General features: G+C 39.9%; 1 protein-coding gene across 1 annotated transcript in view; it reads right to left on the minus strand.

The window, feature by feature from the left end:
- Positions 1 to 24,161, minus strand: part of BSN (bassoon presynaptic cytomatrix protein) — a 235,341-nt gene that overhangs the window by 100,217 nt on the left and 110,963 nt on the right.

Here is a 24,161-nt window from a genome sequence, read left to right on the forward strand (position 1 = left end):
GATAGATAGATAGATAGATAGATAGATAGATAGATAGATAGATAGATGGATAGATAGATGGATAGACAGACAGACACAGATGGATATAGATAGATAAATCTCTAGAAGGGTATAAAAATTCTAAATTCAGAGAGAAATGAGAGGGCAAGGGGATAGGGTGGGGAGAGAGGATAAGGGAGTGGTTCTGAGAGGGATGGGTAGGTTAAGGAATAGAAGGGCAAGGTAGCAGGTAGAAGTAAAGTAGAGAAGTGAGAAGGGACAGGGCAAATAGAGTGAGAAGGATTGTGAGGAAAAATAGGAAGAAGAAAAATACAGAACAAGTAATTGTAGCTTTGAATGTGAATGGGATGAATTTACCCATAAAACAGAAATGGAGAGCAGATAAAAAATTTGAATTCAACAATATGTTGCTTTCAGGAAACACAACAAAAATGAGAGATAAACACAAAGATAAAATAAAGGGCAGGAGTAGAATTTATTATATAAAAAAAGCAGAGGTAGAAATCATGACCTCAGAAAAAGTTAATGCTAAAAAAGATCTAACCAAAAGAGAAAAACAGGAAAACTACACTGTATCAGCAATATTATTCAATATTGTTTTAGGGGTGGGGAACCTGTGGCCTCAAGGCTACATATAGCCTTAGAGGTCTTTGGGGGCAGTCTTTTGACTGAATTCAAGTTTTACAGAACAAATTCTTTTATTAAGGGGATATGTTCTGTGGAGTTTGGATTCAGTCAAAGGGCCACACTTGAGGACCTGCAGGGCCATATGTGGCCTTGAGGCTGAAGGTTCCACACCCTTGTGAGACCATTTAAAATAACTAACAGTATAAAATACCTGAAAGTATACCTGCCAAAACAGACACAGGAACTATATGAACATAAACATAAAACACTTTTCATACAAACAAAGTCAGATCTAAATAACTGAAGTAACATTAATTGTTCTTGGGTAGGTAAAGCCAATATAATAAAAAATGACAATTTTACCTAACTAATCTATTTATTTAATGCCATCCCAATTAAATTACTAAAAATTATCTTACTGAGTTAGAAAAATAATAACAAAAAAATAAAAAAAAACAAAAAATAACAACAATAACAAAGAAAAATAACCAAAAAATAATTCTAATAAATAGAAAAAAAAATAACAAACAATAACAAAATAATAACAAAGTTCTTCTGTCTGGAAGAACAAAAGGTCAGGAATTTCAAAGAAACCAGGAAAAAAAAATGTAAAGGAAGCAGATTCAGTAGTTATCAGACCTTAAACTATACTATAAGGTGAGAGCATTGTTGAAGTATAAAATGGATAATTTTGACAACTTTAAATTAAAATTTTTTTGTATAAATAAAACCTATACAACCAAAAATAGAAGGAACGCAGAAAATAGGGGGAAAAAACTTCCATAGACAGTCTCTCAGAAGGGATGTGATTGGGTTGGAATACTGCAGTGGTGTGTATATATACATGTACACATATGTGTATATTTATACATATGTATATAGACATATATGTGTGTGCACACATACATGTGTATATACATCTCCATGCATAATTATAGCCTTCTTTAGGAGGGGGTGGGGGAAAGGAGGGGAAAAATAATAAAGTAAAAAGTGCACAGCAGAGAACAAAATAAAACCTACAAGGAAGCAAAGAAAAGCAGCTTTGAAAACAATGTGTAGTATTCACTATATAGGCTTTCTTGCAATGGAAACTTATTGTTTTATATTGAATCCTCTTATGTTCTGCTGTATACATGGCAATGTTTTTTTTCTTTTCTCATCTTATATTTAAGTTTAAAATAAATTAAAAAAAATTTTAAAATGTCATTAGCATTTCTGTACATCCTACTGACAAACAACAGGAAAAAGAAAAATACCACTTGAAATAAAAACAAAATAATGAATATCTGTGAGTTAGCCCATGAAGACATATACATAGAACTTAAAGAAATACAACTACAAAACAATTATCAAAGAAATAAAAGACCAAAATATGTGGAGAGATATTCAATATTCATGGCAAGGCTATATCAATATAATAAAAAGGATAATCTCACTCAAATTAATCTATAGATTTAATGCTCTGTCAATCAAATAACCAAGGAGATATTTTATATAGTTAGGAAAAATGATAATAAAATTCATATAGAGGAACAAAAGGTCAAGACTATCTGTGCAAATAATGAAAAAAAGTAGGATTGAAGGTATTTTGGCATTATAAGATTTCAAGTTATATTATAAACCAGTAATTATTCTAAGTTATGTGTTAGAGATCTATATTTATAATTATTTAAACATTTTTTTGATTAATATTATAGCAAGACTTAGGAGGAAATGTGCACATCAGGATAGTTGTTGATGGTGGTGGGGAAGGAGGGTTGTTGCCATCCCCAGCACCACCAGATGCCAAGAAACTTCCACTGTTGCGTCAGGCAAAGTCTGCTTAGATGAAGCAGCAAGGTACCCTGAAGCTGAGACAGGAGGCACTTTACTACCTGCCTTCAGATGCCCATGGAAGCAGCCCAGGGCCCTGGGCCCTGACCCCAAGAGCCTAGAAACAGTACCTCACCACAACCTACTCTCCCTGTTTCCTCCCCGTCCCAAACCACTGGCCCTGATTCCAACCAGGCTGTTTGCAGCCATCTTCTAGGCAAGCAACCCTTATAGAGGTGACTCTGATTCGATCTAACACCTACCACTGTAGGTGCAGCCAGTTCTTGCCACCCTTAGCAGCTAAGGCTATTGAAAATAGAAGAAGAGAAAGAATGTTCTTGACATGAAAATTCTTGTCACTAACAAATAGTTCAACATCAGAAACAAATGTGGTTTTATCAATGGAAATGATACTACAGAAAATATACTACCTTCCGCTTTGCTAAGACCACTGAACCCATCCATCTGACTAGAAGCCAAAACCTCACATCTTTTGTGTCTCTCCAAGCCCCATGAGAGCAGGGGCTATCTTGCTTTTTTATGTGCATTCCCAGTGCCTCAAAAGGGACTTTGCACATAGTAAGCACTTAATAATATAATAATAGTAGTAAGCATCTGGGTGGCTCAGTTGACTCAGAAACAGGATGACCTGAATTCAAATCCAGCCCCAGACACTTACTAGTCATGTGACCTTGGGTAAGTTACTTAACCTCTTTCTGCCTCAGTTTCCTCATCTGTAAAATGGGGCTAATAATACCTATCTCCCAGAATTGTTGTGAGATAACATTTGCAAAGTGTTTCACAAACCTTAAAGTGCTATACAAATACTATTATAATTATTATAAGTGCTTTTTTTTCTTTTCTGTTTTTTTTATGGGATAATTTACCCTGTTCTACCTCTCCCTTTCTCCTTCTCCTAGTATATTCCTCTCTCACCCCTTAATTTTATTCTCCAGATATGACCCCTTCATTTTCAACTCACCCTGTGCCCTCTATCTATCTAGCTATCTATATCTATATATATGTGTATATAATTTTTTCCCTCCAACTACCCTAATACTGACAAACGTCTCATGGGTTACAAATATCATCTTTCCATGCAGGAATGTAAACAGTTCAACCTTAATAAGATTTTCTCTTATGATTTTCTCTTTCCTGTTTACCTCTTCATGTTCCACTTGAGTCTTGTATTTGAAAATCAAATTTTCTATTCAGCTCTGGTCTTTTCATCAAGAATGCTTGAAAGTCCTCTATTTCACTGAATGAACATTTTTTCCCCTGAAGGATTATACTCAGTTTTGCTGGGTAGGTGATTCTTGGTTGTAATCCTATCTCCTTTGCTCTCCAGAATATTATATTCCATGCCCTGTGGTCCCTTAATGTAGAAGCAGCTAAATCTTGTGTTATCCTGATTGTGTTTCCACAATACTTGAATCGTTTCTTTCTGGCTGCTTGTAATATTTTCTCCTTGACCTGGGAACTCTGGAATTTGGCTACAATATTCCTAGGAGTTTTTCTTTGGGGATCTCTTTCAGGAGGAGATCAGTGGAGTCTTTCAATTTCTATTTTGCCCTCTAGTTCTAAAATATCAGGACAGTTTTCCTTGATAATTTCTTGAAAGATGATGTCTAAGCTCTTTTTTTTGATCATGGCCTTCAGATAGTCCAATAATTTTTAAATTCTCTCTCCTGGATCTATTTTCCAGGTCAGTTGTTTTTCCAATGAGATATTTCACATTGTTTTCTAATTTTTCATTCTTTTGGATTTGTTTTACAGTGTCTTGATTTCTCATAAAGTCACTAGTTTCCAATTGCTCTATTCTAATTTTTAAGAAAGTATTTTCTTCAGTAATCTTTTGGACTTCCTTTTCCATTTGTCCAATTTTGCTTTTTAGGGCATTCTTCTCCTTATTGGCTTTTTGGACCTCTTTTGCCATTTGGGTTAGGCTATTTTTTAAGGTGTTATTTTCTTCAGTATTTTTTTTGGGTCTTCTTTAGCAAGCTGTTGACTTGTTTTTCATGATTTTCTTGCATCACCCTCAGTTTTTCCTCTACTTCTCTTACTTGCTTCTCAAAATCCCTTTTGAGCTCTTCCAAGGCCTGGGACTGATTCATATTTTTCTTGGAGGCTTTGGATGTAGGAGCTTTGACTTTGTTGTCTTCTTCTGGTTGCATGTTTTGATCTTCTTTGTCACCAAAGTAAGATAATATAGTCTGACTCTTTTTGCTCTGCTTACTCATGATCCCGGCCAATTACTTGAATTTTAAACTCTTTGTTAAGGTAAAAGTCTGCTTCCAACGTGAAGAGTGTACTGTCCCAAGCTTCAGGAGTTTGTACAGCTGTTTTCAGAGGTACTTCTAGGGACCTGAAAATTTTCAGTTCTTCCAAGGTGGTATGATAAGGGGCAAGGTGTTTCCTCTCCACAGCCACAACAAGCTCCACCATGCCAGCGCTCCTCCTCGCCCCAGGACTGCCCCTCAGAACTACGATCCAGATCCAAGCACGGGCAAAGCAAGAGATTCCTGCCTCAGCACTGGCAAAGAGATCCCTGCAATCCCCCTCTGATCAGCCACTCGATTCCCCCTCAGTCTGTGGGCTGGAAGCTCAGGAAAAAGCCGCGGCCCCGGGCTGCGCCCGAGACTTGCAACTGAGACCTAGCTCTTCTCTCACCGCAGTCACAGACTTTTCCCACTGACCTTCTAAGCTGTCTTTGGCGTTCAGGGGTTGAGAAGTCTGGAAACCACCACAGCTGCCCGTAATTCAGCCCTCTGAGGCCTGCCCACACGGCACTGTGCTCCTCTCCCAGCCCAGCGCGATATACTTTTCCAATCAACCATCCAGGCTGTCTTTGGCTGGAAATTTGCTTCACTCTGTCTTTTTGTGGGTTCTGCTGCTTTAGAATTTGTTTAGAGTCACTTTTTTAGGTATTTGGAGGGCTTTGGGAGAGAGCTCAAGACAGTCACTGCTTTCCCTCCGCCATCTTGGCTCTGCCCCCCCTGTTGCTTAGAAGTGCTTTTTTCATTCTTTTGTTCAAGAGTGAACAAAACAGAAAGAAGAATGTACGTAATTATGACAACTGCATAAATGAAGACAACTTTGTGACACCAAAATTTACAGCAAAAACATTAGACAACAATGACATTAATTTATAAATCATGCCCTCATTTTTTCAATCAATGGCAAAACACTCAAATGAAGACTGCATTACTATAACTTGCAATTTTTTTTATGCTGCTTTAACTGTTTTTTTTTTTCAAGGATTTTACCTTGTGGAAGATTCAGCTGTGAATAAATACATCAAGGATTTTGTAAGATAAACTGAAACAAAATTTATCAGTTAAAAAAAAAGTGGGATTTATTCCGTCTCTAAAGTGGCCACTTTCTGTAAGGCATAGCTTGGTTTCCTTTGAATCTAGCTACATGCTGCTGTGAATAGCTATTTATCTATTTCACAAACCATTTCCTTCTCTTCTTTTAAACCCCTTCTGCCTCAAAACATATTCAAAGAATCACATAAGCTCAGAGTTGGAAGAGGGCTTGAATGCAATTTAGTCCACCCCATACCTGAACCAGAATACCTCCTTCAACATCCTGAGAATTAGTCATCATATTCCAACTTTATTTGAAGACCTAGGGTGATCTGGAATCCTCCTGCCTCCTACTAGCGGCAGCCCATTTCACTTTGACTAGCTCTCACTGCTACAAAATTGTTCTTTATATGGAGCAGAAATCGGCTTTTTGGCAATTTCCAGTGTTCCTTGTTTGGCCCTCTAGGGCCAAGGGAACATGCCTTCTCCCTCTTCTGTAGGTCAACCCTGCTGATACTTGAAGATAGCTATCATGTCTCCCCCAAGTCTTCTTTTCTATGAGCTAACCACTCCCATTTCTTGTATGGCATGATCTCAAGGCTCTTTCACCACCCTAGTCACATTCCTCTGGACACTCTCCATGTTATCAACATCCTTTTTAAAATGTGCCACCCAGAACTCAATACAATGGTCCCCATGTGATCCAACAAGGACTACCATCTCCCTACTCCAGGACACTACACCTCTTTTTCTTTTAACCGAAATTTTTATTAAAAAATAATCATCAACAAACATGATCATTTCAGTGAACTGTTACCTAGGTTTCTAAAAATATATATTAATGGGAGCTGCTAGGTGATGCAGTGGACAAAGCACTGGCCCTAGAATCAGGAGGACCTTAGTTTAAATTTGGCCTCAGACACAACACTTACTAGCTGTGTGACTCTGGGCAAGTCACTTAACTCCAATTGCCTCAAAAATGTACGTGTGTGTGCGTGTGTGTGTATGTGTGTGTGTGCGTGTGTGCACGTGCGTGTGTATATACACATATATGTGTATATGTGTATATATGTGTGTGTATGTATACATAATACAAAGTTTAATATTCCCTGATTGTTTGTATTCTCTTCTGAACTTCATTTTGTTTTCTTCTTACTACACCTCTCAACAAAGCCTGAAACTAATTAGCTTTTTCAATTGCTACCTTACATTGTTGACTCATACTGAGCTTGAAACTACTAAAACTTCCAAATCTTTTACAGAAAACTTCTGTCTAGCATACCTTTCCCACTTTGTACTTGTGAGTTGACTTTACATTTCTCCCTAATGAGTTTCCTTTTTAACTTTTATTTTTTGCAATTAGCAAATATTTCCTTTCTCTCTCTCATCCCCAGAAATGAAAAAGAAGAAAAACAAATTTGCAGTAAATATGCATAACAAAGAAAAACAAATTCTCAGATTGGTCCAAAATGTATGCCTCATACTTGAGTTCATCACCTCTCTGACAGGAGGTGGGTAGGATGCTTCATTGCTAGAAATACGCTTGACACCTAAAATTTAGTATCAAGAAAGTCTATTACAGAGAAAGTCCAGAGAATTTAGATGTTTCTGGCCAGAAGCAGGCTCCACCCCACTTCAGGAGGGATGGGCCCTGAGTGTAAGGGCAAGCATGCTTTTATACATTTAAATTCGGCTCAAAACCTTCCAGGCCCGGATTGGTCCATCCCTTCCCAGGTTACACCCCTTCTTATATGTTTCCCTTTGATATGTTCAAGTATGTTCCCCTTCCCTTGGTCACACATCCCATGACTCGTTAATGAGGCTCTAATTTTATGCGGGGTGTGTCAGATAATAGTAATGAAGTTCATTAAGCACTAACATTTTTCAGGTGTCCTCAGGTTGACCCTAACTGGTCTGAGCTGGCTTGACTCTTATCTTGAATTTGGAGTCTTTTTGGAGCCATCAACTTACTTCTTATTGGTAAAGCCCAAGCCCACCTACAGTGTACTACTTCCTAGAACTGTTCTTTAAATCTCTGCATTATTCTCTTTCTCTGTGGAAATTTAACCCTTACCTGACTCTCACATTCATCATCAGGCCTCTGGAATTGTGGTTGTTCCTTACCGTTAAATTTCATCTTCTTAGACTCCAGACAAGGTTCTGGCTTTCTGGTACTTTATTGGATCCTGACTACCATTCAGAGCACTTGCTGTCTTTTTCAAATTTGTGTCAGCTTCATATTTGATAAGCATGCCCTCCACCATTTCATCTAAGTCACCAATAAAAATATTAAACAGTACAGGATGAAGAACAGACTTTGACCCTGCCACTATATACCAGCTTCCATAATGATATTGAACTTGACCATTCAGCAAAACTGTATGGCTGTCTAGCCCACATCTTTCCATCCATTGTAGGAAGAAAGCATAAGAGACTTTGCCACAGAAATAAATCTAATTATTCACAGAGGGAAACACAAGGGGATGAAAGTACTTATTTTCTAGTCTGTGATGCATAGACAGGTAGACAATTCATAGAGCTAATCAATAAGGACATGTGTCTTGGACAGACACTGTAAGATGGGCAATGAGATGGGCTCAGAATGGAACAAGAAAAGGAGAACAGGCTGGATTGCCCTTGGAAAACTGCTCAGTGTTCTGATGACTCCAAGCTTTTCCTCAATACAAAGATCCATCTTGTTAACATCCCAGTGACCCTATATGGCTGTGAATCATAAAATGCTAGTCTCTGAAGCAGAGGAAGAAGGTGGGCTTGAGTAGTCTGTCATATTACCACTGAAGGATCCCACTGGAGAAGATCATCAGAGAAATGCGTGATGAGAAAAGAAGACGGGCCAGTCATGTAGCAAGAGCAAAGGTTAATAATGATTAGAAGCCTGGCTGCCCACTGGTAGCAGTAAAATACCAAGGGACCTAGAGGACAGGCTCCAGTATGTTGAATGGGCACCCCCCCCCCCACCATGGAAGATCTATGGGAAGATATGGACAAGAGACATGGGCAGAATGAGAAAACATGGATATGTTGTAATTTTTACCAATGGGAGGAGTACACACATTGATGAAGTCATAGAATCATCAAAGTATAATCACTGGGTGTGGGGGGTAGCATTTAAGGGCCTCAACAATCTGGCTCTAACCTGCTTTCTTGGTCTTATAGTATTCTCCTTCCTGTATTCTATATTCCAACCAAACTGATGCTTCTCCATGCCCTGTCCTTTTCAAGTCCCTACTTTTCTTCAGGACCCAGCTCAGGTGCTAATTTTCCATGGAGATGTGAATATGATCTCTCCCTCCTCCAAATATTTTGTCTGGAACTCTTCTTGGCACTCATCACATTCTCCTCCATATCATCATCATCATCATTTCTGTATATGTCTGCTCAATGAGATGACAAACTCCTTTCAACGAGACATGTGTCATATTTATTTCCACATCTCCAGTATCTAGAACAGCCCTTTGCACATAGTAGATACTTCAAACATTTCTAGAATTCAGAAAAGACATCACAACAGACCAAACTCTTCTTGGGTGGCAGATGGTGGGCTAAGCAAGTCAGGGGAAGGGACAGACATAATATATATTGACTTTAATAAGGCTTTGGATTTGGTACTGCATGACACAGAGTTCTACCAGTTAGGTAAACCTAAGCTAAACCAGCCTACTCATGCTATGGCCCCCTAGGCATTAGGCATATGACAAAGAATCTATTATTTCCCCCCCAACCCCTCCTTCACTGGTGCTCCAGCTCACGGTGTTCCTGCCTCTCTGATGAAAATGATCAAAGGACTGGAAAATAGGGCTCATGACAAAGGCAAAAGAAACTGAGACTGAGGCGAAAGAAGAGAGGGCTGAAGGATGACTAAATAACAGCCTTTAACTATGTAAAAGGATAATACTAAACGAGGGTGAGAAACTGTCCCCTGAGGGTAGAATAAAAGGAAACGAGTTTCAGGGGGAGCAGAAGGGATTGAGTTGGGAACAACTTTTTTTTTCTTTCTAAAAGACTGGTGAGACACCTGAATACAGGAAGGAAACTTGTTTATTTCCTTCTTCCCATCCCGCAGCTACCATCAGTCCTTCTCTACTCTCCTGATCTTCAGGGCACTAGGACCTGACAGGAGCAACAACTACTAGAATGGAGAGAGGAAGAATAACTGAGATTCTGTCCTGTCTTTCCCCCTAAAAACAAATAGAGGCTAATGGGAAGATAAATGACCACAGTACAGAAGAGCTACAGCTTTAATTCACCGTTGATCAGAGGAAGACATCCCTTGCAAAAGGAGACAGACTCATAGGATCAGAGGTTTAGAGTCGGAAAGGACTCTAGAAGCCTTCGAGCCCAATCTTCCTATTTTACAGAGGAGAATACTGAGTCACAGAGAAGTTAAATGACTTGTCCAGGGTTACACAGCTCATAAGTATCTGAGGTGAGAATTGAACCCAGGTCTACCTGACTCCAAGTCCAGTCATCTATACCTATTCCATGACAGATGAAAAGAGAGAGAAAAAGAAAGAAAGAGAGAGGGAGAGAGAGAGAGAGAGGAACATGATTGCTCATTTCCTCATTTCCTCTATTTCCTAAATCAGGTTCTCCCTCCCAGATCTCTGCTCCTATACTTCTTCAATGCCAACTTTCCTCCCACTCAATAAAAAGAAACCCCTCCTGGCTCCACCCTCTACCAGAACAATCTAAACATGTATGTATTAGTGACAATTATATACCCAGAGTTATGTTAATGTGGCCTGGTTTCCTCCCAGGCCACTTTCTACTATCAGTGCCCTGATAACCCTATCCCTAGGATCCCATCTGGCAAAATCTCTCTCTCTCTCTCTCTGTCTCTGTCTCTGTCTCTCTGTCTCTCTGTCTCTGTCTCTCTGTCTCTCTGTCTCTGTCTCTCTCTGTCTCTCTCTGTCTCTCTCTCTCTCTCTCTCTCACACACACACTCACACACACACACACACACACACACCCTCTGCTCCATACCTAGAACTTAAAAGACTATCTCCAGGAATAGCCTTCTAGCCTTCTCCTTTGTCTTAAAAGACAAATGAAAAAGGTGAAATTATGAATTCCTCTTTACCTGCTGATGCTGGAATACTGAGGGTAAGAAAAAGACACCATCAGGAAAAGTCACTCATGTAACCCAGGTCACCCTGAACAAATGAACACATTACACAAACACACTACCCAAATGAAGATGGTGGCTAAGTTGGGGCAGGTGGAGCAAGAGGATTTCTCCCTCCCCAGTTTTCTTGTACTTTGCTTAGACTCCTTTCTTGCATGGTTTGTAGGTCTTGCTCTTCCACTTACTTTACACACAATATGGACGAGTTAATAAATTCTGAGCCTCTATTTCCTTATCTGTAAGGGTGGGGGGATGGGGAAAGAAATCTAACCTTTCCCCACATCCTAAAAATTTCTACTTGATTGTAAATCCCATGAGGAAAGGGACTGTATCCTCCTTATGTTTTATATTCTAGTCTTCCTTCCATCCCTCCTCATGCCTCTGTGCTCTGCACACAGTAGGCATTTAATAAATATTTATTTAATTGAATTTCTTTTCTCTCTTTCTTTTCATCATCTATCCTTTTCCATGGTGTAAATGATCATTTCTAGGCACATGACTCTATGTACCTAGCCCCAGTGCCTTCCTGGAATTCTGGCCAGTCAGTCAGTAAGCATTTATTAAGCGCCTGATCTGTACTAGGTACCATGCTAAGGGCTGGGAATATAAAAGAAAGGAAAAAAGTTGATTCTGCCCTCAGGAAGTTCATAATCTAATGGGGGAGACAACAAGCAAATGGATGTGTACAAACAAGCTATACATAAGTTAAACAGGAAATAATCAACAGAGGGATGACACCAGAATTAAAAGGGGTTGGGAAAGATTTCCTGTAGAAGGTAGGATTTTAGTTGAGATTTGAAGGTAACCAAAAAAGCCAGGAGGTACAGATGAGGAGGGAGAGCCTTCAAAATATGGAAGACAGCCAGGGAAAATGCCCAGAGCTAAGAGATAGAGTGTCTAGTTTGTGGAATAACAAGGAGTATGTGGGGGTATGGGGAAGGTATAAGATATAAGACTAGAAAGATAGAGTGGGGCTAAGTTATGAAGGGCTTTGAATGCCGGAGGATTTTGTATTTGCTTCTGGATGTTATAGGGCCACTGGAGCTTAAGGAGTAAGGGGATGATATGGACTGGCACTTTAGGTAAATCACTTTGGTGGCTGAATGGAGGATAGACTGGAGTAGGGAGAGATCTGTGGCAGGCAGACTGACCAGCAGGCTATTAAGATAGTCCAGTTGTGAGGTGATGAGAGCCTATACCAGGATGGTGGAAGTATGGGGTGGAGGGTATTCTAGAGATTCTGGAAAGGTGAGGTAACAGATTGGAGATAGGAGGGGGGGTGAGAGATAATGAGGAGTCAAGGATGACACCTAGGTTGTGAGCCTAGTGGACTGGGAGGATGAATGAGGTTATCTATTGGGCATCCAGTTCAAGGTGTCTAAAAGGCAGCTGGAGATACAAGACTGGAGGTCAAGCAGAGGGATTAGGGCAGGATAGGTAGATCTGAGAATCATCAGCATAGAGATGATAATTAAATCCATAGGAGCTGGTGAGATCACCAAGTGAAGTAATACAGAGGGAGAAGAAAAGAGGGGCCACATTTCCCATTGCCCATTAGATATCGCCAACAGGCCTGGGTACCAGAACTCCAAATCAACATATTGAAAACTAAACTTCACATCTCCCCATCCTCACCACACTTTCCCAACACACAACCTGTCCCATGGCCTAACTTCTTTATTTCTGTTAATGGTTTCACCACACTATACTGATAAGTATGGGCTGGATGACCTCGAAGGTCCCTTCTAGCTCTAAATTTATAACGGTATTAATAGCTAATATTTGTATAGCACTTTAAGGTTTGCAAAACCCTTTACATATTGTATCTCATATAAGAGGCAGATGCTAATATTATTCTATTTTACATATAAGGAAACTGAGGCTGGGGCAGCTAGGTGGCACAGTGGACAGAGCACCAGTCCTGGAGTCAGGAGGACCTGAGTTCAAATCTGGCCTCAAACACATAACACTCACTGTGTGACTCCAGGCAAGTCACTTAACCCCAATGGCCTCACCAAAAAAAAAAAAAAAAAGGAAACTGAGACTGAAAGATGTTAAATGACTTGTCTAGGGTCACTTAGCCTGAGTCTAAGTGTCTGAGGCAGGTTTCAAACTCACATCTTCCTAACTCCCAGTCCAACATTTTACTCACTTTGCTACCTAGCTGCTGCCTCTGATGCTATGCTCTCCTCAACAAAGGCAAGAAAAATCTAGGGGTTAAGTGATTGTGAGACTTCATGGAGAATAGTGTGTGTGTATGTATGTGTGTGTGTGTGAGAGAGAGAGAGAGGGACAGACAGACAGACAGACAGAGACAGAGAGACAGAGATAGAAAAACAGAGACAGGAACAAAGACATAGAGAAGGAGGGAGAGAGGGAGGGAGGAAGGGAGGGAGAGAAAGTGTTTTTCATTCTCAGATGGTACTTGGACCAACAGAAAAGACTGAGTCATTCTTGCTTAAATCTACTGCTGAAAAGAAAGATGTTTATTCTAAACTACACTTATGTGCATCTAAAGAGGTTTATTTTACCTGCATTTGATACAAATTTTGAGGAGCAGTTTGGAATATTGATAGGGCCCTACTAAAGTCATGAAAAAAAATCTCCAACTCAAACAGATGTCATAAGATTTAAAAATTGTCCTAGTTAAAAAATCAACTCAGCAAGACCCCTGTTCTTTCATTCTTTTCAGTTCACTTGTCCTTACATGGCTGATAAATAGAAGAACTCTGTCAAACTTTTAAAATGTGTAGCAATTCTGAATTACAAACCAGCTGGTGACTCTCTCTTCGGGATACCAAATGAAAAAGATTCATTTTCTATGTTCGAGTTTCAAAAAAAAAATCTAATTGAAGCCTAATTACAGATTGCTAAGGAATTGGGGCTTCCTCTTTATAGCTTCCATCTTGCTGAGCTCTCTTTCCTAGGCTTATCTCACCAAGTTGCCTTGATCAGTTCAGGATTGTTCTTCCAATATGCTGGTTAATGACTACTCAATCTAAATTTAAATGCCCCAAATCACAGCATTTCCTAGGAGAGACTACCACATCCAATTAGCAATAAAATTGGACTTTTCTGCCTGTGTTCTCCCTCTTTGAATTTTATCCCATCATTCCTAGAAAAATCTGCCTCTAACATGTGAAATAATACTTCTATCCATGATATTTGCATATGTGGACCCTGATGCTTGGGTCTCATTCTTAACTGGTTACTGCTAGTCAAAGTACTAAATAATTTAACCTTGACTGAGAGTAACCAGATAAGACTGGCATAAACAAAGCTTTGACCAACACCTTATATCATACTCCACAATATATTCAAAATGGACATATGACCTTAATATTGAAGATCATATCATAAAAAATTAGAAGAGAAGATCATATACCTTTTACAGCTATGGGCAGGATATTATTGATTTATTAAGGAACAGAGGCATTTACCACAGATAAAATAGATCATCTTTATTACATGAAATTGAACACATGTAATTTTTGTCAGGTGAAATTACACACAAAAAATTAATGATTCTGGGATAAAAAGGGAAGTGGTCAAATGGGAAAAAAATCTTTATATCAGATTTCTTCGATAAGAGTTGAGTATACAAAATACATGGACAACTAAGAGAATCATATAAGATCAAAAAACATTCTCCAATCGATAAGTGGTCATAGGATATAAACAAACAGTTCTCAAAAGAATTTCAAACTCTTAACAACCACACAAAAGAGTACTCTAAACCACTAATAATGCAAAATGCAAATTGAAACAACTTTGAGGTTTCACCTCACATACTACAAACTGGCAAAGATGATGAAAGGTGGGAATAGTTAATGTTGGAGGAGTTGTGGAGAGATAGTCACACTAATGTATTGTTGATGCAGCTATGAATTAGTACAACCATTTTGAAAAGCAATTTGGAAATATGCGAATAAAATGGTTTTGACCCATTGTTGGTGTATATGCATATACACCAGAGAGATCATTGATGAAAAGAAAGGCTCTATACACACCAAATACTTGTAGGAGCACTTTTTGTGGTAGCAAAGAACTGGGAAAAAAAGTAGATGCCCATTGAATGGAGAAGGACTAAACAAAATACAGCACATAAATGTAATAGAATATTACTGTGCTTTAAAAAATGACAAACAAGGTCAATACAGAGAACACACAATGACAATAATATAAATGTAAATAAACACAAAATAATTGAAAATGAATGTTGCAAAATGACAAACCAAGCTTGAACCCAAAGGAGAGATGTGAAAGGACATCTCACCTCTTTTGCAGATTGGTGTGGGGGTTGGGGTACATTGACTATACTGTTAAGACTTTTTTTTGAAATAGTGATTGGTTTTACGGATTTTTTTTCTCCTTTTTTCCTTTTTTCTCTTTAAAAATATTATTTATTATATAGAATGGCCTTCTGGGAGGGGGCCCATATGGGAGGAAGTTTAAGGGATTATAAAAACAAAAAAAATCAATAAAGTTTACTTTCTTAAAAGCTGTTAAGAATTTATTTGCTGGCATCTTGCAAATCTAACCAAAAAACCTTTAAACTAAAAAAGGAGGGAGAAGACTGCCCATCAATAGTTAGATCTAGATCTACACTAGCTCAGATCTCTATCTAGATCTGTGTTAGTATGCATATCTATAGCTGCCTATATCCACATCCATATCTATACCTATATCTATTTCTATACCTATATCTATAGCTCTATATCTAATCTCCCAAGTTAGATACCATAAAGAGTAACTATAAAGAAGGAAGAAAAGCAATTGAGACAGCCACGAGTTCACAGGAGACACAATTCAAGAAAGGAGACAGTACAATAACTATAGTAATCTACTATTTGATAAACCCAAAGACCCCAGCTTCTGGGATAAAAACTCACTATTTGACAAAAACTGCTAGGAAAACTAGAAAAGAGTATGGCAGAAACTAGGCATAGACTGAAATTTCACACCATATACCAAAATAAAATAAAAATGGGTTCATGATTCAGATATAAAGGCTGACACACTAAGCAAACTGGGAGAGCAAGGAATAGTTTACCTGTCAGATTTATGGAGAGTGGAAGAATTTATGACCAAACAAGAGATACAGAACATTATGAAATGCAAAATGGACAATTTTGATTACATTAAATTGAAAAGATTTTGCACAAACAAAGCCAATGCAACCAAGATTAGAAGGGAAGCAGAAAACTGGGAAAGAATTTTTATAACCAGTGTCTCTGATAAGGGCCTTATTTCTAAAATATATAGAGAATTAAGTTAAACTTATAAGAATACAAGTCATTCCCCAATTGATAAATGGTCAAAGGATATGAACAGGCAGTTCTCAGATGAAGAAATTAAAGCCATCTATAGTCATATGAAAAAATGATCTAAATCACTATTGATTAGAGAAATGCAAATCAAAACAACTCTGAGGTACCACATCATACCTATCAGATTGACCAACATGACAAAATAGGAAAATGATAAATGTTGGAGAAGATGTGGGAAAATTGGAACACTAATGCATTGTTGGTGGAGTTGTGAAATGATCCAATCATTCTGGAGAGCAATTTGGAAATATGCCCAAAGGGCTATAAAAATGTGCATACCCTTTGACCCAGCAATAGCACTTCTAAGGCTATATCCCAAAGAGTTCATAAAAATGGGGAAAGGACCCACACGTATGAAAATATTTATAGCAGCTCTTTTTGTGGTGGCCAAAAATTGGAAATTGAGGAGATACCCATTAGTTGGGGAATGTCTGAACAAGTTGTGGTATATGAAGGTAATGGAATACTATTGTACGATAAGAAATGATGAGCAGGAGGACTTCAGAAAAACCTAGAAAGGCTGGTATGGTCTGATGCTGAGTGAAGTGAGCAGAACAAAGAGAACATTTTATACAGTAACAGCCACGTTGTGTGATGAATAACTTTGATAGACATAGCCCTTCTCAGCAATGCAAGGATCTAAGGCATCTCTAAAAGTCTCATGATGGAAAATGCTACCCACATCCAAAGAAAGAACTATGGAGTTTGAATGCAGATCAAAGCATACTATTTGCTATTTTTTTCCTTCTGTTTTGTTTTGTTTTGTTTCCTCTTTCTTGTGGTTCCTCCTATTGGTTCTATCTTCCTTACAACATGACTAATGTGAAAATATGTTTAAGAGGAATGTATATGTATAGCCTACATCAGATTGTGCACCATCTTGGGGAGGGAGGTGGGAAGAGAAGGGGAGAAAAATTAAAAACTCAAAACCTTATGGAAGTGATTGTTGATAACTCAAAATAAATTAGTAAAACAAACAAACAAACAAACAAACAAACAAATAAATAAATAAATAAATAAGAAAGGAGACAGTAGTAAAAATCCAAGGCCTCTAATGTCTATACACAAACATCTAAAATTCATGTATCAAATTTACGTAACAAGAGGAAGCAGAGGTTTTAATTCAAACAGATAAATTTGATCTAACATATATCACTAACACTTGGCACCATGAACCACATGACAAGACCATGGGTAAAAGGAGTGGTGGTGTGTGCTATTACCAAATATTAAAGAAGGTATACATCATAGAGCTGCAAAAGGGAGCTAGGTGGCACAATGGACAGAGTGTCTGGACCTGGAGTCTGGAAGGCCCAAGTTCAAATCTAATGTCAGGCGCTTACTAGCTTTGTGATCTTGGGCAAGTCACTTAACTTTGTTTGCCTCAGTTTCCTCACTTGTAAAATGAACTGGAAAAGGAAATGGCAAACCACTCCAGTATCTTTGCCAAGAAAATCCCAAATGGGGTCATGAAAAATTGGACATAGCTGAAACAACTAAACAACAACACACATCATGTATCCTCACGTGAGGAAATGCAACAATCAGAGTGGGGAAACATGGCCAAAAGTATTTGGGTAAAGATTAATGGTAGGAGAAAACAGAAGTAATTTTTTCACCAGAATATATTATGGACAACCTAGACAGAAATAGGCAATAGATGAGGAGTTTGGGAAACAGATCCCAAGCCTGGTCCAGAGGTACAGTAGAATAGTGATAAAGGTCTTCAAGCACCCAGGAATCAACTGGCAATCGATCTCTTACTCTCTACTAAAAGCTGAGGTGCTAAATAACTTCTTGATTTACCTCAGTAATAATTTCATTCTTCAAAAGGTGAAAGAACCAACAAGGTGAGATTATATTCTGGATCTGATCCTTGTTAACAGGGAAGAAATAGTTGCTGGGGTAGAAATCACAGGGATATTGGGGAAAGTGACCACTCCTTCCTAGAATTTTTGATAAAGGAAACAAAATTTAGGCACAATCTGACATGCACTCTAAGTTTTAGGAAAGCAAATTTCAAAGGGTTCAGAATTCCATGGATTAAAATTCTATGGGGTTAAGTCAACCAGAAGGGATGGGAGATACTGAAGAATGAAATTCTGAAGATACAAAGGGAAAAAATTCCAGTAAAGAGGAAAAATGGAAGTTGTCTGAGGGGACTGATATGGATGCACAGGGTATTTATCAACCAATTTAAATTTTAAAAGGATATATACAGAAAATGGAAGGGAGGCCAAGTAACAGAGGATGACATCAAAAGCATGGTGAGGTTTCATAAAAAGTGTTAGGAATGTTAAAAGTCAGAATGAGCTTGGACTGGTGAGAGAAGTTAGAGTCAACAAAAGCTATGAGAAAAGGGTGATCAAAGATAGGATCGGACCTTTATTTGTGGTGGATGGGATAATAATAACAACCAACAACAGAGAGAAGGTAGAATTGCCCATTCTAATTTCACTTCTTTTTTTCTCTGCCAAAGAGAATGATTTTTGCACTGGAGATGGCAGAACAAAAAAAGCTAATCAGGGAGTTGAAACTCAAGATAAGGAAGAAGGGAGTAAGAGATCCCCTAGCTATTCTTGAGTTCAAGTCACCAGGCCCAGAGCAATTATATCCTTGGGTCTTGAAAGAACTGGCTGATAAAACTGCTGAACCATTGTCAGTATAGGCTGGACAGTTGGCAACCATTGAGGTCTCTTCCAACTCTCAAATTTGGTATTTTGATTTCCAGGCTGGCCCCTTCTCCATTAAATCTCTCTCTCTCTCTCTCTCTCTCTCTCTCTCTCTCTCTCTCTCTCTCTCTCTCTCTCTCTCCCTCCCTCCCTCCCTCCCTCTCCCTCCCTCCCTTCCTCTGTCTCTCTCTGTCTCTGTCTCTGTCTCTGTCTCTCTCCCTCCCTCCCTCTCCCTCCCTCCCTTCCTCTCTCTCTCTCTCTAACACTTTCCCCTCTGTCCCCTTATTTTCTCTTCATATATTTGCCATACACTTATGCCCAAGGTGTGGCATGGTAGGAAGGGGACAAAATTTGGAGTTAGGAGACAGCTAGGTTCAGATCCTACCTCTGACACATACCAACTGTGAGATTCCATACAAGTTATGACCTCTCAGATCCTCTGTTACTTCAGCTATAAAATGTAAACAATGATCCTTGTAAGCAAGTATACCACAGGGCCATTGCGAAGATCAAACGAGATAATGTATGTAAAGTACTCTTCAGACTTTAAAATGCCATACAAAATGTCAGCTATTATTACTATACCCATATGCCATTTATATATTAAGCACTAATAATAATAGCTAGCATTTATATAGAGCTTTAAGGTTTGCAAAGCCCTTTACAAACACCATCTCACTTGATCCTTACAACAATTCTGGGAAGTGGGTGTTATTATTATCCCCATTTTGCAGATGAGGAAACTGAGGCAGAGATTAGGTGACTTGCCTAGCGTTCCATAGCTAGTAAATGTCTAAGGCAAGATTTGAACTCAGTCCTTCCAAATTCCAAATCTTGTAGTCTATCCATTGTGCCACCTAGTTGCCTCTATGTAAATGTCAGTTATCATCATTACTACCTAAGTACAGAATAAGAGGCAGTTATGGTATAGGAGAGGAAAGGTGAGCCATAGAGTCATGAAGACCTGGGTTCAGTTTCTGCATCTGACATATACTGTCTTTGTGACCATGGGTAAATCACTTAAGCTCTGCCTTGGAAGAGACAGTTTAATATGATGGAATGACACTGAATTTGGAGTTAGAGGACCCAGGTCCAAATTGCCTCTCTGAGGCTTACTGTCTGTGTGACCTTGTCTAAGTTACTTTGGCCTCAGTTTATTCATCTGTAAAATGAGGAAGATGGACTAGATAACCTGGAAGGCCTCTTTCAACCCTAAACCTGTGACCCCAGTGCCCCAGGCAACGTTTTAAGACCATCAATTACAGATAACTTGTTGACAGGCATCAATGGAGGGAAATGTCCAAAAATCAGAATTCCCTACACAGAAGACATTATAGAACCAGGACACAAAAAAGTGCAGGATATACCTATGAGTCCAAGGTGAAATGCCTAAGGTACATTTTAAGGAAAAGGTTTATTTACCCCCTCATGACACCTCCTCCCTCTCTCCACATAGCTGGGCAGCCAGAACACACTGATTGGGCAGTGTTTGTGTGCAGAATGCTTCTAATATGCCTTCCTTCTGACTCCAGCTGGGGAGACCTCCTCAGGGAGTGAATCAGTGTATGGGAGAGAGAAATAAAGGATAAATAGACACCACAGGAAAGCTATATCCTTTGATGGTGTTTAGTGTTCTGGAAAGGAATCTCTATTCTCCTGTTCCTTTTTCTTTTCTCCAATGCCCTAAGCTACTCTTCCATGGCTCCCACCTTTAGCTCTCAGTCTTGAGCTCATATTCCTTTCTTAAACATGGGTACACATCTGAGCTGTGATGCCTTTCTTTTCTGTGAAGTATTCTAGAATCGCAGAGTTAGAGGGAATATCAGAGGCCAACCCATACTTCATTTGGCATCAGATAACCTGGCTTCCACCTCACAGGGCAGGACCAGAAACAAGGGATGGAAGTGCTAGAGAAGCAAATATAGGCTGAATCAAAAAACAACCTCCTAATGGTTAGAGCTGTCTAAAAGGAGAGTAGACTGCCCAGGAAGGAGAGTTACCCTTCACTGGAAGTCTTCAAGCAGAGACTGAATGATCACTAATTGGATATACTATGATGGGGATTCTTTTCACATATGGTTGAATGAGGTCCCTTTTAACTCCAGTCAGTGATTCCGTGGTTCATTTCTCATCTCTACTGCTTACTATCTTGTGTGAGTTTGGATAAATCATTTAACCTCTCTGGGCTTCAGTTTCTACATCTGCCAAATGAGGAAATTGGACCAGATGTCTTCCAAAGGCCCTTCTGGCTCTAAAGTTATGACCAAGGTTTCTTCCACAAAATGACCAATAGGGAAATGTTTTACATGATTACACATTTATAGCCTTTATCAGATTGCTTACTGTCTCAGGAAGGGAGGAGAAAGGATAGAATCTGGAAATCAAAACTTTTAAAAAATGAATGTCGGGGTAGCTAAGTGGCGCAGTGGATAGAGCACTAGCCCTGGATTCAGGAGGACCTGAGTTCAAATCTGGCCTCAGACACATAACCCTTATTAGCTGTGCGACCCTGGGCAAGTCACTTAACCCCATTGCCTAGCCAAAAAAACAACAAAAATGAATGTTAACAATTGTTTTTACATGTAATTGGGGAAAAAATACCATTCTCACGAATCCCTTCTATGACACTGATGACTAGTCATTCAAGGAGATCTCCAAGCAGGGCAAAACCATCATCTCTCAAGGCAGCCCATTCCCCTTTTGCATAGCTCCAATGGTTAGGAACTTCTTTCTCGCATCAAGCCTATATATGCCTTTCTATCACTTTTGTCCATAACTTCTACTTTTGTCCTCTGAGGTCAAACAGAACAAGTCTAACTCCCTGACAGTCCTATGGATATTTGAACACTATCATAAGAGTTAACACCATATAATGGAAAGAATACTGCATTTGGATAAGAAGACCTGAGTTTAAACCTCAGTTCTACCACCTGCCATCTTTGTGTGACTCTGAATGAATGAATAAATGAATGAATGAAGCACACTGGGCTTCTGTCTGACTGGGGTCAATGGTATACTCTGGAGCAGGTATTCAAGCTTTTGGTATGGCTGGGCTGGGTCAGAAGTAGTCAATGGGAAGGGGAACACAGGACAGTCCATGACACGGGCCAGCACACTTGCTCCCTGATTTAGTGTTTACTAAAACGCTGGCCCTTCATGCCCAAGCCTCCTTTCCAAAACCCTTGCACCTGTGTGTATTCATATACACACATGGTGCACTTGTCACCTGTGTCTGATAAAACAAACAAACAGGCCTAGTGTCAGGGCCCTGGTGCCCAGAGAGGGCTCAGGATGGTGGGGTTGTAGCTCATGCAGAAGGAATGGCCTCAAAGTGGTCCAGGCAGCCATTGCCCTCCCTTGGGTTTTCCAAGGCCAGGATACCCCAGTCATGGCCTCTTCAGGCTGGGGCTTCACAAGGCCTTTGCCACAGCCTATTTCTAGGTTTCATATCTTACCACAATGCTAATGGTTTGGGTCATTTCACAGGAGGAAATCCAGAAACAGCACCCTCCTGACCCTAATGACTTTGCTCTTTCCAAATATTGAGCTGCAAGCGCTTACCTAACAGATCAGTGTGCAGAATTGAACTGCTCCTCCACAAAATAATTAGTCACCGGTGCCAAGTAATGAAGAGCACTCACCTCTCTTAATAAAGCCCACACACCAAGAGCTCAGCCAAAGGAACAAATTGACTCATCTCCCCCAATATTGTCAGCTCTTCCCCCAGAATCTCACACTTACCTTTCGCATCCCCCACATCACACACCTACGGTACCACATTTTACAAATAGACACCAACTTGCAAACAATTATTCTCACTTATCTCCCACTACCCAAGGCGAAAGGATTTCTCTGCTCTTGATAGCCTGAGAATCACAAGCAAGCCACTGCTGTGATATCCCTCAGTTTCCATGGTCCCCTTGGGAGTCACAGTCCTAAGTCTGCCTATGGGACAGTCAATCCTTCCAACCTCAGGCCTATGCCTCAAGGAGAGCACGGTCAGCTGGCCTTACATGCTGGCTGAGCCTCTCCTGAGAAAGAACCCTCCAGAGAAAAGCTAAAGTGTGCTGGAGTCCCAGTGGTGCCTGAGCTCCTATGAGCAGGCTCCCTCAGAGGCAGGAAAGGTGACTGCCTGCCTGCTCGAGAGAGCAACACTGCAACTTGCCCTGTTCCCCCAGGCTTAGATAGAGTGCTTGGGCCATGTGGTAGAAAGAACAGATGCATAATGAATCTAAATGCATGCCCAGGTCCTTTCAATTCATGCCTCCTAGTCTGGGGTTTACCACAGGCCATTACTCTAAGAAATGAGCAACTGCAGTTGTACTTGCTAGCCTCCTGGGAAGCTTACCGCCCAATGCCCAGCTTGCCCTGCAGGCCATTTCCCATCCACTCATTCCCCCAAACCACCACAACTCCCCAGCACCCATCCAGCTTGATCCTTTAGCCTAAGTAGAGAGAGTTAGCTTGGGGTTTGGAAAGGAGTGCATCATTCTGCATCTCAAGAGACATTTCTAAGCATATTCTGAAATGCATGAGAAACTCTCAGTTGAAATGAGCTTCCCTTGGAGTGGGCAAAACCCTACCCCAGGGTTCAGCGCTTCCACTGATAGAAAAGAGGCTAAATAGATAGAATGAGGCAGGAACCAGAGAACCCATATTCACTGCTTGCCCACAGCAAGGTGGGGATCATGAACTCCACAGCCAGGACTCACCCATAGTAAGCTGGGAACCACGGAGCCCATAGCCAGGACTTGTCCACAAAAAGGCAAAGCTAATAGTTAATGGGAATGCTAGTAAGAAGGAAAAGGAAACAAGCTGATAAAAAGATTATAAAAGGAAGGTGGATGAAAATAAAGAAGGTGGGATGGAGGAGAGAAGAATGTAAAAGTCAGTAGGCCAAAAAGGTCCAGTTATATGCTCAGTCGAGGGGAGATGGGGAACATATAGAGAAGGTAGATAGAAAGGTAGGTCAATAGATAGATAGACGGACGGATAGATAGATAGACAGATGGACAGATAGACAGATGGAATCAATGCGAGACAGTGTGGCAGAGTGGATCAAGACATAGCCTTGAAGCCTGGGATTAAATCTCTCCTCTGACACATATTAGTTGTGTGGCTATGGGCAAGTGTCAAAATACTCTAGGTAACTCTCAAGGTTGTAGAGTCTTGTAGGGCCAACAAGCATGGGTATAGGGAGTTTTCTTGCCTTCCAATTCCCTATGCCAATGAGATCACAGGCCCAGGCCCAGTTCCTATCCTTATA

Source organism: Vombatus ursinus, unplaced genomic scaffold (genome assembly GCF_900497805.2).
Source record: "Vombatus ursinus unplaced genomic scaffold, bare-nosed wombat genome assembly UNPS02014820.1, whole genome shotgun sequence".
Lineage (NCBI taxonomy): Eukaryota > Metazoa > Chordata > Mammalia > Diprotodontia > Vombatidae > Vombatus > Vombatus ursinus.